Source organism: Chrysoperla carnea, chromosome 4 (assembly GCF_905475395.1).
Source record: "Chrysoperla carnea chromosome 4, inChrCarn1.1, whole genome shotgun sequence".
Classification (NCBI taxonomy): Eukaryota; Metazoa; Arthropoda; class Insecta; order Neuroptera; family Chrysopidae; genus Chrysoperla; species Chrysoperla carnea.
This window is the reverse complement of record NC_058340.1, coordinates 35,919,785-35,937,420: the sequence shown is the minus strand read 5'-3', so window position 1 is coordinate 35,937,420 and position 17,636 is coordinate 35,919,785.

Sequence of the window (17,636 nt, the reverse complement as noted above, 5' to 3'; positions counted from 1 at the left end):
CAATTTTAGACACTTGATAATAATGGCATTTTTAACCCCTGAACCAAAAAAAGGGGTGTTATAAGTTTGACTACTATGTGTGTTTGTGTATCTGTCTGTAGCGCCTAAACGGATGAACTGATTTGAATGTTTCTATATCGTTTGAATGAGGGGTATTTGATCCTCAAAATCGGTTCAGTTTGGATAAAGCTCTAAAGAAAAAGGTAATATAATGGAAATTGTTCTTAGATACGTTTCAAGCACGAATTTAAAGTTCCGTACCCGAAACAATTTCTCCAAGGTATTATAAATTTTGTTTTTACTTTACTATCAAAAATTGCAGGCTAGAGGTTTAGAAAAAATCATATTTGGGATACATAAAGAGTTGACATCCTTTGTAAACTGCCATGTATGTGAATTTGCTGTGGATTTTATAAGGTTGAACCCATGATTCGAACAGCTTACTTTTTCAATGAACTTGGACAGCCTTAATGTACGTATTACCATTGTTATAATGCTTTTTGAAAATAGTACCTACTCACATTCAAATCATAAACAATATTAATTACATATTTTGATAAATAAAATCAATTAACAGACTTTATGGTTTCATAAAAAAAAATCTATAAAAAACAACAAAAAAGTTATTTCACCAAAAATTAAAATTCGAGGAAAAAATATGATGTTTTCATAATTAAACAAAGTTGATAAATTGTTTGTTTCTGTGATTCGTTGAAAAATCATTCATTTTAAATTGGTTTATTGTTTTTCATTATTTTTCAAAAAAGTTTTTTATTCACGCTTTTTGAGTATAGGGGATATCAGTTAATTAATATGATCAATAAAAAATTAATAATATTCAAATAACATGCAAATTTTGTAATTAAAAATTTAGAAATATAATTTAACAGTGAAGTTTTGAAGTCATCATATTCTTTTCAACCAAAAACGTCTCTCACTTTTATAATTTTTTTCAATGGTATACTAGAGCCAGGTAGAAAATAATTTACTAACTTTCTAACACTTGGATCTTGGAGAATTGAACCTCCAATGAACTTTCAAATTAAAGTTCATACACAAAAAAAAGTTGGTACTAGTTCAAAGAAAATGTATTCTTAACATGGTAGCATGTAAATATTTTCTTAGTCCAGTCAAATACGTATCTTCTTGACACCTAAACAGCAGCCTTTCTTATGGAATATTGTGGATGAAGAACCTCCGATTTAATTTTGAATAATATAAAAATTATAAAAATATGTTTACAAATATTTGCTATGTTTTGTAAAAGATAAAATAAACAACATAACTATTTTTAAAATAGAAAAAAAAACTTTTTAGTGTAGTAAATTTATATGCGATAGAGACAAATCTCAAAGGATTCAAACAAAATTATTTACAAAACTGTTACTAAATCTTGTTTTATTTTTTAGTGTTTTCGGTATACAAGATATAAAAATATAAATAAATACACAAAACATGTACCTATAACCAGTCAGTTCTATAAAGGATTGGAACCAGACGTAGTATTTGACAGTGCTTTCGGAACAGCTTGAATGAAACAGATTCAACACAAAAAGAGTGTCTGTCGTACAAAACTTTGAGAAGTGCAATTTTTAAACTGCCATGGTCATCCCAGCTTTACTGGTATCAGGAAAAATGATTTTGTATTTATATTCAATTATCTACTTCTAGGACTATTCATCAATTTTATGCTTTCCACGAAATCAAAAATTACAGGCCACTTTAGATAGATATTACCGGTATGATGTTCGTCAAATACCACGACTTGTACTAGACCCAATACATATATTTGGTAGAAATATACAAAAAAACTTTTTTAATCTTTTCGATAAAAGTGACCAGCGGTACAAAAGTAGCTACAACCTACACGATTGGCAAACCTCTACAATATATTTTATATTATATGGAATGTTTTTTATTTTTCGTAAAAAACAAACAAAAATATAACAACAAAGTTTTCTACTTTTCTCGTTTTTTATGTTACTCATTCCATAATTTTTTTTGTTTTACTTGTTATATTTTTATGGATAGATTTTATCCCGAAAATATTTTTCAAAAAGATTTCCGTGTATAAGTAATTTAGGTATATTATTTGCTTTTAATGCGATGGTTTCATCCCAAAAATCGAAGTAAATAAATAAAAAAATACACTTCTGTGTGTGTTTGTGGTTTTATATGTCTATCTCCAAGATTTTACTCTGAAATAATTCTGCAAATATATCACCACCACCTACGTTATTAATAAAAACTAAAAGCATCGCAACGAAGAGTTTCTGGAAGCGGGGTATGGAATATTTTCCTTTCTGAAGATGCATTCTTTATGAATACAATAATTTCTTATGAATTGCTAAGGTAGGTACTATTTATATAAAAAATTTATAAGTCTGGCTTCCAAAAATCATATTCATAAAGATTTTTCTTTGTTATGACCTTGAAGTAAGAATCAATAATTATTGGGAAAAATTTAGGTATGTATATGAGCTTTATTTATAGTCCCTGAGGAACATTGATAAAATGTATATTAAGTGTGTAATAAAAGAAGAATATACTTCGGTTCAGATGGACGACCTTTATTTAGTTTGTTCAAATAATTGAATTTATAGGATCGGTAAATTTTTGTGTAAAGTATGAATTTTGGATCATCCATCAATTTCTTTAAATGTATTAGCTTATCCACGAGAGAAGCTACATGAAAAAGCAAAAGCTGCTATGATATTGTGATTTCGGTTTTCAACTACATTCTACCTTGATCAGGGTTATCGGTGAGTCTTGAGATATGCCTTATTTCAATTTTAAACACATGGAAGAACGATGTGTACAAAAAAGTTTGAAAAGACGCAACCTCATGCATCTGAGATCAATACAATCCACATAAAATATTCTCTTTTATTACAATCGTTAAATTAAAAAGCAAGGATTGTTTCAGTCATGTAACTCCTAAGTTCCTCATCCAACCAGGTACTATGAATCAGTTACTCATAAAATATAAACGAATTTTATACGGCAAGGCTTATTTTATTTTGATTCGTTTTTGAATTGAATATTTCGAACTGTAAACTCTTTCGAATAAAATGTTTGCGGTGAAAAAGTTAATGTTTTGAGAGATACTAAATGAAGGTAAAATCTATCAAAGTTCCGATAAACCATTGCAAGTGTTCTGAAAACTGGATGTAAGACTGAGTTACTGCACATCCGACTCAGCCAATCGAATGGCTTATTCTTGAAAGTCAAGTATTACTCATTGGGAAACAGAGTATGTGAGAAAAGTGGGGCTATAATAAAATTATTTTTTAACCACCAAACTAAAAAAAGGGGTGTTATAAGTTTGACGACTATGTGTGTGTGTGTGTGCCTGTGTGTGTGTCTGTCTGTGGCATCGTAGCACCTAAACGGATGAACCAATTTTAATTTTTTTGGTTCATTTGAAAGGTAATTTAACGGAAAGTGTTCTCATCTATGTTTCAAGCTTAGGGTTCCGTACTCAAAAAACTAAAAAATTGGCGATGATCTTCAAAATCGATTTAGTTTGGAAAATAAATGACGTATAATTTTAACATATAAATAATTACTATGGAAATGAATGGTCAAATAAACCTGGCTCAATTCATTTTGAAAAGTGAAATGGTAAAATAATTGGGTAATACAAAACAACAATTCAACAGAACAAACTCAACTCAATTATTTCAAATTCAATTAAAATATTTCCAAAATTTGTCCAAAACATGATAGCTCTCGAAGTATTCTTTTCATTTCATCTGATGTCCTTGAGCATCACTTTCATATTGATTTAAGAAAGAGTGTTATAAGTTTAAAGTGTTTATCGGTGTGTCTGTGTGTTTCTCAGTGGCATCGTAGCTCCTAAACGGTCGAACCGATTTGATTGAGAACATTTTATAGCTATGTTTCCAAAAATCAGTTTACAAGGGATAAATCGCATTTTTCGGGGGTTTTTTTAAATTTTGTAAATTTCACTTGTCATTAATGATGTTTTATTTTTGGAGAAGCTAATAGACTAAAGACGAATTTATTTACTAGGAAAATTGATGGTAATAGATTATTTCTAGACCACTGTAAGTGTCGTTTTAACATATACATCTGACATAAATTCAGTATGTTAAGTCCTCCATTATTTATCATTTATAATAATAATGATATTAATTCTACATAGTCTCTCTGATAATATTTTAAAATGAGTGATTTATGTAGTTACTTAAATTAGTTATGTGGTCGAATAATATTAATAATAATAACACTATAATCATATAACGCCTGTAACAAACACTAACCGATACCTAAACTAGGTACCGTCGATAACTACCTCTACGTCGCTATAGTACTAGTGAATTCATGTAGATATGAAACAGAAATCATTGAACCAACAATAACTACTAATATCTCTGACTAAACTGTAATGTTATATAACCTCTAAAAGCTATCATAACAATTTGGTGTGTAGATGTCGATACATTTATCATAATTATATCAAATAATATATAGAAATTTTAAGAGGGTGGATGTCAATGTTGGGTGGCACACTACATTTAAAATTAATAGATTAAAAATATGCTTTAGTGACGATAATTCTCATAACCTCAAAAATACCAAAACTTTTGAGTAATAATTCAATCCATGATCTTTAACTTCAATTTTCAAAAATATAATCAATTTTCAATTCACATTTTAATGCTGAAATATGGAGAAGAAATAACAACGACTAATTGATGTCGTTAAAGCCACTTTTTGAGGGCAATTGGAAACCTTTATCGTTTGCATCAAGGAAAATGACTGATACTGAACAGATTTTTGATAAATGTTCTCAAGAATTATTACCGATGGTCTTTGGAATAAAGAAATTCTGTAGTTTCGTATCGAATCGAAATTTTTATATTCAGACGACTTTAAAATCTCTATCCAGTGCTATTAATTCTAAAAATAAGGATTTATGAAATCGCAATTTTCATTATTTGAATTTCATAGACGAATATACAATCGATATTAGTTGTATCGAAGATAGTGAAAACTTTTCACATAATTTTACACAAAAATAATACCATTTCATTATCATCAAAAGATGATTCAAATTTGATCGATCAATTTAATTTAAATGATGAACTGAATCCCTTCCTTAAACTTGTTAAACATCCATAAAGACCTTTTTACGTAGCACCCATATTTTCGTCTAGGTTTGGTGAGTTGATTCATCACACTCCACATTATGGCTTCTTTCTTTGGATCATTTAAACTACTTTCAATATACGTCGCCCGTTATGATTTCGATTTGTTCTTCAACATCACCAAGCCATCTTCATCAAAACTACGAAATCAATGCAGTACAACAGTGAAAAATTAGCAAACTCTTTAGTATTTCTTCACTATAATTAGAAAGTGCTTAAAATAGGTTTTAAAAATTTTTTATAATTCAATATAACCATAGTTTTACTCGACTGAGCAACGCAAAGCAGTAGTAATATGTTTATCAGTGGGCTGATTTTGTTAACAAACCAATTTCTAACATTTTTTATTGTCGGGACTTGTACTTTTCATACAGAGGACTCAAAAATCATTTCCTAGACCGCATTCCGTCCTGTAATTTACCATGGTTCAATGATAAGTTTTCCACAATTATATGTATCAACATAACATTCAACAATCTTCTTGGTCACTCGAATGTCATTAGTAATACTAACTAACCAACTAGTTAACTAACTCCTAGACCTATACCACATTTCACTTCATACTAAAACTAAAATAGATATTAAACTGGTTGTGGAAATTAAACTGATACTGCATTTATTATTAACATATTAAAATACTTACACACCAATAGGAATGTTTTATATGTAGCCAATTGTAATAATATTATCATGGGACAAAAACGAGTTGAACTCGAAGACCCTCTGTTTTGCGATCGAACTATTATGCAACTTTCATTTGGATTAAATTAAGAGATAGGGTAGTATTCTATTTTCGTTCTCAAGATATTATTTTTGAAAGCTATTTCAAGCTAAATTTTTATTTGAATTGAAATGAATGCATTTTTAACAACCTTTTATAGACCTTTTCATCGATTTGCTTTTGTTTCGGACAGTTGTCAAAAAACTATTAAACCTAAGAAAGTAAAGTATATTTTATCTTTTTCAAGTAGCGCTTTTTGACAAGGAGGTAAGATATAAGATATGTCTTTACATGATTGAAAACAGTCCGAAACAAAAAAGAATCACTTTGTAAATGAAAAGCCTTATTAACTTGGTATGCGTTTATGTAACAGAATCTTTGAACATGATTTACACCCACTTCAAAACGTTGGTTTGGATTTAAATTTAACAACTTATTCCGATTATCCTAAAAAGGATTTTTAGGATTAACGATTAACTAAATAACATTTCATGGTGGAAGCGCAGATAACACTCTATATAACATTCCATGTTGCATCAACTATAACAATAAACATCACTATCAAATTCCAGTCTCTATCGATAACTGTAGCTAATGTCTTCATTAACGGGTTAGTAAAACCAACTACTACTGTACAATAGCACAATAAAATTTTTCAAACCAATTTTTATCACCGGTTTGTTACAACTGAGAAATTTTTAAGCAAATTATAACAGACACCAACTAGTTTTCATCCTCAGGCTGTGTGGTTAGATTCTCACCTATGAAAAGCATACCATTGAAAGACTAGAAAAAAACCACGAATCTCTTGCCTCTTAGTAGTTAATCGATTTGTAGTGTTACTTTTCCGAACGGGATTTTAAGGTTTGGTAGAGCAACGCTCAAGTGAAAAATGTCAATTATTGTCAATCTTGATTGACTGTGAGTGGTAGCCTTAATATATTAATGCCTTCAAGATGACCATTTAAATTTTTTACATTTAAATGGTCATATAGGGAAAGAACATTTCACATGGGACAATCAATCAAAAATAAAATACAAACAAATTGCTGTAACTATAGCAATTATTATTTTGCAAATAGTAGCACAATTCGAAAAAAAACTGTATTGTATGTATCTAACTAACTATAGTATATAGGCATGTAAATTATTGATTTTACATAAATTTAATATTATATATGTGCATTATAACCTTTAGTTATATAGTTTTGTCCGCAATACTGACTGTAGAGTGTAATGATGTTGTAAAAGCTTCAATTATTATTTTAGGTATTAAAATGAGTAGCTTGAATGTATAAATCAGTTTTGAATTTGTGGTATCATGTTGTTTTTAGTTAAGAAAACTATCACAGAGACATGTATTTATCTTTGAAACTATTGAAACATTGTATAAAGGAAACTTAAGGACGTTCATGTGCCATACTCAAGTATGTAACTTCTGAAAGTTTAAAAGGACCCCGCAATATTAGATAGCAAATTGGTTTCTGTGAAGCTTTTATAACCTACTTTATGATGTTCTTTGGGTCATTTTGATCAAAAGCTATCACGGCCGATCAAAGCCACGAATACATTATTGTTTTAGTATATAACTAGGACAATGACTTACTGTGAAACTTGTTCACCCCCAAAATGTTCTTGAAATCATTCTGATTAAAATCTCCTACGGCCACAAAACTTGTTAACGAGTAGTTTTCGAGCCACGAGTCATCAAAGCTACACAACTATTATAGTTCTATAGCCCGGACCTCAGAACCTACTCGTTTAAAAATTTTGTGACCGGAGAGATTTTTATCAGACGGTTTGAAGAACATTTTGAGAACGGTTTGAAAAAGTTTCACAGATAGCTATTTTCCTAGTCATATAGATACTCTAAATGTAATATATGCGTAGCTTTGAAGGCCCGTAGCTCAAAAATTACTCGTTAAAAAGTTTTGTGGCCGTGAGAGCTTTAAATTAGAATGATCCGAAGAACATTTAAGGGTGGGTAAGAAAAAATTTCACAGAAAGCCTTTTTCCTATCTAATATTGTAGGGTCCTTTTATTAACTTGTTTCAACAAGTTATAGTTTCATGAAACGATAGTTCTAATGCCTATCTTGGCAACACAGTCGTTTAATTTTATTGAAGTCAATAATAAAATTCTTTCTCTTGATTTGTAAATCTTGTAAGATACTTGGTTACCTGTAGGAAAAAATAAAATAATTTTTGGTTCCTCTTTCGATAAATCTTGGTATGAGAAACATTAAAATTGGGCACATTCCAGGTTTGGTGCATACTGTTGAAAACCGCTAACTCTTCTTTGACTGCTTTTTCATACGAAAATCGTATTCAAAAAGAAAAATTTTTGATAATGTGTCTCTAATCGTTGGATGGTTGAGATTTTTGTATTTTTTAAGTCAAATTTACGTATGCAAATCGATTTATTCAACTCAGAAATAACTTCTTTAGAAAAATTGAAAAAGTCACTGTTTTTTTTCGTAATTTCAATAATTCTGGATATAGTTAGTAATTTTGACAAACAAATCCTATTCCAACGTGATTTCAAACGATAGTCGTATTCTTCAAATAACCTTTCTTGAATACAATGAATATCATCCCCAAATGATAGCGATTTTTGTTTGATATTTGGGTGAATATTAAAGTTATTTTGAAATAACAAATTTGTTATATTTTTCTGATAATTTTCTTCTACTTATATTAGGCATAATCAAAATTAATTTAAAAAAAAATTTGATCGTTCAGATTTGGATAAAACCATGGAGAGTAAGTATATGAGGTTCATATTTTAGATTCATAAGGTTTCAAAACATTTTCTTAAATACATTATATAAAGGGCCTAGGCACAGTTCCATTCATAGGATGCTAATAAATTCTCGAAAAAAACAAAATTCTTTTAAAACAGTGCTCTATTCAAGTAAACAAAATTCATCTACTTATGCACCCCCTTGTATATGAGAATAAATATATCAAAAACTATAACATTTATATTAATAAATGCAAGTTTCACAACAATTGAGCTCACACTAAAACAGCATAGTAAAGTAACTAACACTACATTATACAAAATATATAAAATAATTCAATGTAAATAAAATATTGAAAAACACACTTGTAGAGCAGAAACAACACAAGCAGCAACTATATTGTGCATAATAGAAGTAGTAAAAAAAGAATAAAAATACTGCAGTTTATATTTACGAGAACAAATATTTCATGTTGTTAAAAATTTATAAATGCTTATATTTTATTTTGTTACAAGGAGAAAATAAGTGATCCAAAAATATATAGTTGTATAGAGCAGCTCTAGCTAGAGAGTATTGCTTTATAAAAGCTTGTAGTTATAGTTTATATTTATTGTATGGAATGCTAGTATAAGTAAATACTTTGTACAGAGAAACGTAAAATGTCAAGAAATCGGAAGGATACAAAAGAAGACGCAGATGGAAAGAAACTTATAGCCAACGACCTAAAACTCAACCAAATGAAGTTCAGTTTTAGATTTAGCATTACAAAAATTTTAGCCTTGTGGAAAGAATTGTATTCGTATAAATTGACTTTAAAATACAAATATTCCATGTCATATTCACGAAAATTTTTTTAAGCAATTGATAATGAACTATGTCAAAACTTGGCTATATAAGACGAAAAGTATGAATACAATTTTTTTCGATATCTGGACTAATTTTCAAAATATCGAAAATTGAAAATTTTGTTTAATTATTTAGCTTTCGATATTTCAAAACCAAGGTAGATATCGAAAAAGTTATATTTATTTTTCGTCTGAAAATAAGATACAACCACAAGTCTAAACTTGTATTGGTGCTCGTACTACCTTAAATTATTGGAAAACCAAAAATATACTGTACATTTTTCTACTTCAAATTAAAGATGTCTGTAAAAATTTAAAATTGAAAATGCCAAACAATTCATGGCCGTCTTTTCTTATATACATAGTTCTCATCTTTTCTGATATACTCAATGATTTATGACTATTTTTCTCTTTAAAGAATTGAAAACTGTGCAAATATTTTAGCTGTGTAAAACAACCCTTTCAGGTGTTATGGAAAAGGCATAAGTGAGATCAGGAGAGGTTGAGGCTATAAAGCTGTGGTATTTACTTTTAAGCCCATTGAAGCGGGTGGTTATCAAGGTAGTACAATATAATTAACTTAGTAACTATGAAAACTATATTGCAAAGGCGATTAAAATTTAAAAAATCCTTACAAATCATTTTTTCTGTTTTAGAGAAATTTGTACTTGTTGGCATATCATAAAGCATTTTCAAATTCAATATCATTCTTCCATCAATATCTAACGAACTTTCATTACTATTTAAGATTGTTTTTTTAGGAAATTTTTTCGTTATAAAACATTATATTCGAATATTATGTTTCTTCCATAATATTCGAATATGCTTGTACTGTTTGTTATTCGTAAACAATAGTTTTTTCAGTTTTTTATTATTGATAAAATAACGTTAATACTGGACATGATATCAAGTCGAGTTATTGTTTAAAGAATACCTATTTTTGTAATTTAACTACAGACGCTCAAGTACACGAGGTACATTTCGAGTCTTCAAGTGGTGGATCAAAATGGGAAACTACTTGTCATACTAATAAGATTACAACGACCTTGTTACTACATGAAATCTTTTCTCATACCTACTAAAATTTTTATTTTCTAAAAAATAATATTATAGGAAGCTAGCGATGGAATTTTTATTCAACCTATCAGATTTGAAATGAGACATATACGTCATTGAGCCTTAGGCGGAGGAAACTTCATCATGCAGAGGAAAGAGAAGACATAAATCACCCGTAAAAGGATCGAACGTTAGAGATTAAATCAATACATCTGCATCCAAGATGATAAAGATTCTAGTATAAAAATATTAGATGATAAAGATTCTAGTAAAGTTTTTTTTTCTACAACTTTGCTTATGATTTAACTACCTAGACTGTAAATCAGATTTATCCAATATTTTATGTTCAACAAAAATTCATTCCAAATATTAAGAATAAACTTTTAATAATAAAAATACAACAAGTTTATTAAACAAAGAGAGACAATGTATATTATTTACAATGCATATAATATAACATATTATAAAATATGCATATAATCTTGTCGTCTTTTGTTATGGTCGATCTTTATGTTTTCATAAATATCTTGTTTGCTGTTTGTTTGTTTTTTATTTGTTTAAATATTTATTATGTAATAAGTAAATAAAATTGTTCTTATAACTACAATTTGAAAATATAATGCACAAAATATTTCTTACATTTATTATTTATTTAATTTTTTTTTCATCAACATCGTGTTTCTATTTGAAAGTAAACAGACAGCTTTATGAAACTTTGTGATTATTTCATGAGACTGTAAAATATTTATATAATATTTATGATGTATTTATTATAATTTACACTTACAGTGAATATGAAAAGAAGAGTACGTTTAGAGCAAGCAGTTTTCATCAACCAGGTGGTCTAACGTTATCTATTTTGTTTGTTATCATTGGTTACACTAGTTATGCCTGATTCTTCGCAATTTTAAATTTGTACTCGAAGAACATACCAGTGTGTCGCATTTTAGAAGAAGACACCTCCACATTTTCTTTATTTAAAGGAATGTCGATTTTAAATATAGCATATAAGGTGAGCCATATTAATTACGATACTTAGCCGATATCATAACTTTCAGCCTACTAAAAATTGACAAATAAGGTCGATTTTTAATATTTTTCCAAGCGTCAGAGATGATTAGAAATATGCAAAAATTATAAGAAAAAGTTGCTTAGAATACTTTTGTATATCCATATACAAGTTTATTGAAATATTTGAATACATATCACTATTAAATTATCACTTTGTCCAATTTTTACATTTCATAGCGCACTAGTTATAAAACTTTATTTTTTAATTTTATAACTAGTGTGTAAAATTTCAAATCGATATATCTATAAATAGCGAAATATGAGGATGTCTTCATCTTAAAAGCGACACACTGAATATTAATTGTTGATTGATTTTCTGTTTTAATCAAAGCAAAATTTCAGGAAAAAAGGGCAATTTCGGGCACTTTTCAGAACTTTCAAATCGTTTCTTTTGAAAAATACACCGCTCGCTTTTTATAAAAGTTAATCTTTTGTCAAATTGTTAATTAAATTCGGGTAATTAAATAGGGAATATACATATGTATATATTTTTATATTTTTAATTCATTGTTTACACCGTTATAACATAGAAAAAAATATAAATACTGTTTGAAAATGCGTTAATTAAGAGTAAAAAAAATAGTTAAAATACAGAATAATTTTGAGATGTTTAAACGTAGTCTTTCGGCGCTCTTTGTTGCTGACGTATTAATATGTGACCTGTCAATTGGTGACAGTTCAATGTATAATTTACACTTTAAAAAAATGAATTTACAACACAGAATTTTCACTCGTTATTATTACGTTTTCTAATAAAAAATCGTAGAATAACTCAATGTAATATCATACAAAATTTAAGTAATTAAAAACATACAGTATGTCAACGAATTTGACAAGCCAATACTATGACGTTATGTCTGTTTTAAAAATTGAATTTCCGTTTTAGGAATTTTGAATTTCTCTCATTGAATTTGCACTTTTAAGTAATTAAGGTAGTTCCTCCGCGACCGTCCAGTCAAAAAGTTTTGAACTAATACTATCATTCAGTGCATTAACTGTGCTATGACTATTATACATATACCATATATTATTTTCACAAGACTGTAGTTCCTCACTACTGTTTCTAGTATACATATAAATACACACACTATGACATATGCCTTTAACATTAGTCTTCATATCTTTTCCACAAAAATCATCGCTAAAACGAGTTATTTATTTAAGTTTTTTATCGAAACTATATGGTAAATAATTTTTATTTTTATTTATATATTTTCTAAATATAGTATTCTACATTATATTAGTTTTTCATAGAGATGGTGGACGTCATTCATTGGTAAATAAATATAATATTTGTAAATTTGTGTATTTTTATACACTTCTCCCATGTACACGTACAAATTGCGTCACTTTTAATTGCTAATATCTCATGTATGGCATGGTAAATCATCTTCTAATTTTAACAGCAAGTGTATTATGAATTAAATATTTTATATTCTGAGTTTTGAGAAATTCTTGGAATATCACTTTCGTGTAGGTACTACCTTAAAAAGATATTAATTACTAAAATAATGGTTTAGTTGAAATGTCCAGCCAAAAAAGTTTCTAAAAAAAAAAATTTTAGAACCAAATTTAAATTTCATGAATATTCCCTATCGTTTAAATACATAAGTAATTTTCATTGTTCCATCCGGTAGCTATTAATACAAAGTAAACATATTTTACACACATAAACGACTAAGTATGTACATGCACATACTATAATATATATTGGATGTGTTGTGTACTTCCGGAAATGTGGTTTCCTTGTATTCCAACCGCTATCATGTGTTGTAGTTGTAACTAAGAGCCGCTTTCCGCTTAGTAAAGTTTTTGAGTTCCGATTTGGTTTCAATTACTTATATACATACATATATGTATAAGCATTGGGTAGTTATGTAAATAATTACCTATATGTGCATTTTACACTGGAGTTCATAAAATTAGAACCTAGTTTCTTTGTGTATTTTGAGGCCAAGAGCATTTTGTTTTGAGACCAAGTATTTTCAATCAGTATAAAAAATTTGACTCGACCCGTTACACATGGAAACAACTCCTGCATATAATTTAATTGAGGCCACAACCATTCATCCAGTAAATTTAGAATGATCCCACCAGCTTATTTGCTGATTCCAAAATATACCCACGATTAAATAATTAAAAAAAAAAAAAAAAAAACAATAATGCAAATGCTTCACCATTGTCGACACTTTTCTCTTGAAACCAGATGTATAAATATTTCAAATTAGTTATCGCACGAAAAGAGTTCAATATTAAACAAGCAAATTTCTCTACAGATAAAAGAATATCTAAAAAAAATTGCTGGATCGGTTATTTTTCCTGATAAGTTTATATCTAGTAGCCTTAAATAATTAAAGCAAAGGTTTTATATGAGGTTGGATCGTTTTGGGTGGTTGACAATAGGATAACATAAAGGATAACAAGTTGGATAAAAATCATAAAATTTAAATTGATTAAATTCTTTGGATTTTCGAAAGCATGTATTACTTTTGTCATCACATTCCTGTAAATATCCTCTTTCACAGTAAAAAAAAGTACATATTGCAAGTAAATATGTTATACTATTTCTCCGACACTTTTTTTTTTTGTTAATTATCTTGAAATATTAGTAGTATTCTTAATGAGGTCGTGGGTTTGTGATTATGGTACGACCTCCTAATGTGGAAGGTTGAAAAATACATAAATAACGGCGAAAATAGCGTTGTTCCTACCGAGGGTTCACGACACCTTTCACTCTTTTCTTGGTTCAATATTCACTTACTATACTTTAATTTTCAAGCAATCAAATATCTACTTATTTTCTCAATTTAGTTATTAAAATCGTCGACCTTAGAAATATTTATTTATTATAGAAACATTAGCAATAACTGAACACGCTTACTTTAATTTGATTACTTTTTATACTATGCAGATACGTAATATGCAAGGTATTCTAAGTTAGTCTCAAGTTTGTAAAGCTTAAAAATATTAATGCTATGACCAAAATTTTGGTATAGGTGTTTATAAAATCAGCTAATTAGTCCATTTTCGGTTGTCTGTCCGTCTGTCCGTCTGTCTGTCAACTAGATAACTCAAAAACGAAAAAAGATATAAAGCTGAAATTTTTACAGCGTATTCGGGACGTAAAGTAAGTGAGGTAAATGATCAACATTCAACATAGGTCAATTGGATCTTATTACATGGAGAATATCAGTTATGTAGGTGTGACATGTATGTATGTGTAATGTGATAGAGTAATCAACACTGTCTATGCATGGTATTTCAACAATTAACTCAGTCAATTATTTGTTTTCACTTATTTGTACTCTGTTCCCTATTTCGTATGTTATTAAGAGCACCAATTTATGTTTGTATTTTGTATAATATTAATACAGAACTTAAGATATTTTAGAAATACTTTTTGCATTGGTTATATTTTTTTGATTCAAACTGTACTTTGATACATGTGCAATTTTTTTGAAAATTGCATTTGTTATTGATTTATTGATATAATATTGTGGTGTTAAATTACATAGTAAATATCAGTTTTTATTAAGTAAAAAAGGAAAGTAATTACCAATATATTATTATATTTATTATAATAAATATACCATTATAAAATTATGTTTAATATATTGGAATTTTAATAAATTGATTAGTAGTTTGTCATAATAAAATATCTGTCAATTTTTATTATTTTCCTGCTAATTAACAATATATTGTCTTTCCTTATCTATATGCATGCGTTACTTTCATTTAATTCTATTAGCAAAAATTGTCCATTCAATCAATAAAAATTGTGAAATTAGTCTTACAATTTACTTTCAGAAAATATAAAAGATGGTGGAATTATATTAACACTAGAGTGATACCCACCCGCTTCGCTGGTTTTATACGTTAACATTGATAAAGGTTGGTCTCGCTTATCCTCTTTTTATAACACTCGAAATAATGGCAAGGATTGTATTACACAGGTAAAATACATGTATGTTTTTCTATTTTTTTAAATGTATAATCGTCGTATTATTCATTGAGTATATCAGAAAATATGGCCGTGAAATATTTTATATTGACTATTTTTACAGAAATCTGTTTATGGTAATGTCAAATGACTACTTTTATAGTAATCTGTAATTTATGATAATGTCAAATTAAATTAATTTTAATTTTTTTTTTTAATTAATATATCTTTATAAATTATATATCTTGTGTTATTCTGAAGTATGAGCTATATTGATGTACAGTGTTATTAAAAATAATTTGCTAGTTTTAGCGTGAAAGCGTAACAAACAAACAAACAAACATGCTTACTTTCGCATTTATAATATATAAAGATAGAGATAGAGATTAAATAGAAAAACTTATTTCCGTATCAAAAAATAGGATCCAAATAATAAATTCCTTCCAAGATTTTCAAAGTTATTCTTCTACCTATAAACTTTCTTATAAAAGTAAAATTGTTCTTAAATTTTTGTACAAACATTTTTATTTTTACTGTTTACGGCAGGCCTCTTTTTCATTAATTCAACAAAGGGAAAATAATTGAAAAACCGTAAAACGTAAATCGTTTAAGTTTGAAAACAATCTTATACTTTTCAGGCATTGTATTTAAACTATTGTTTTCTATTGTAAGCTTCTTTTTTTTGTTAAACACTGAATAGGCTCGAATATTTTCCATTATATTATTTGTCTAGAGACAGTTGTAAGTATTATGAGAAAGAACTTCTGACGTAAAGCATTTTAATTTTGAAAACGCTGTGAAAGTATATGCTATTATGTAACATAAATTCAAATATTTTACATTTCCAGGAGCCCGTTCCTTACGTTAATAAAAAAAAAATTATTTTTGGATTATATGGCGTGTAATACGCTTAGGCCGACACCTCATCGAAGTCGATATCATTTTTTTTTTCGCACGATATCGATCAGCAAAAAAATAACCACGAATATACGTAGGACATACACACACACATAGTTCTTCTCCAAATTTGATGTTAATGCCTTGTGCTGACCATGAAACGTAACGGTATGTAGAAATTTTCGATTTCGAATATCGAACCCATTACAATTACTTCCTATACTGGGAAGTTAAAATCTGAATTGAAAGTTATCCTTCTGTTCAGAAGCTAAAATGCCAAGTAAAGACGTTTATAACTAAACAGGTGAACTTGAAACTTCTGAAATGTCTATTTGTTGTTATGAGTTACATAAAAAATGGTGTTATCTATATAATTACATTTGATTAACCAAGAATTTGTGTTTATTCATATCTTTATAATTAAATCTCAAAATAAAAATATCAATATAAAATTCCACTAAAATGTATCCAAGCATCCGGTGTAAAAATGACAAATAACAAGTCACAAAATCTATAACGCATATTATTATTATATTCATATTTCCGTTTCAAACACAAAAATATAATGAAAAAAAAAATCAAAAGAATATATTATTATTTACTTAAAAACACTTCAAGTGTGTGAATTGAAATGGTTCGATGATGGAACTAATTTGTTGATTTATCACTTAGTAAATATCTATCTTCTTGGATCTATTGTTTAACATAAACAAATTATTCGTTCACATTATATTTAATCTTCTACAAATCGTTTTGTAAGTATCAAACGTAAATTACATTGTTAAATAAACTAGATATTCCTTATTTTATTTACTGTTTAATTTGTTGAAAAGATTTTTGGATGATTATTTCTTCACCATAGATTTTACATTAACGATTATTTGAAGAATTAAAGATTATTACGTTCAGTTTAACTATTAAGGGTAAAGTATCGTATCTTGATAAATAAAGTACCTCGGTTCACCCGAGGTATTCGGGTCATCACCATTCAGTTCCTTATAAGACATTGAAATCTACAAGAAAATGACTATTGAACCAAACAAGACGCTAACTATTCGAGAAGCTTGATATGCCCCAAATGACTTTAATCGATATTTAACGCCCCCCCCCCCACAACCTTAAAATTTATCCCGAATCAAACTCTTCTAAAATGTGTAGATAATTATGTATGATGTTCACAAATACACAA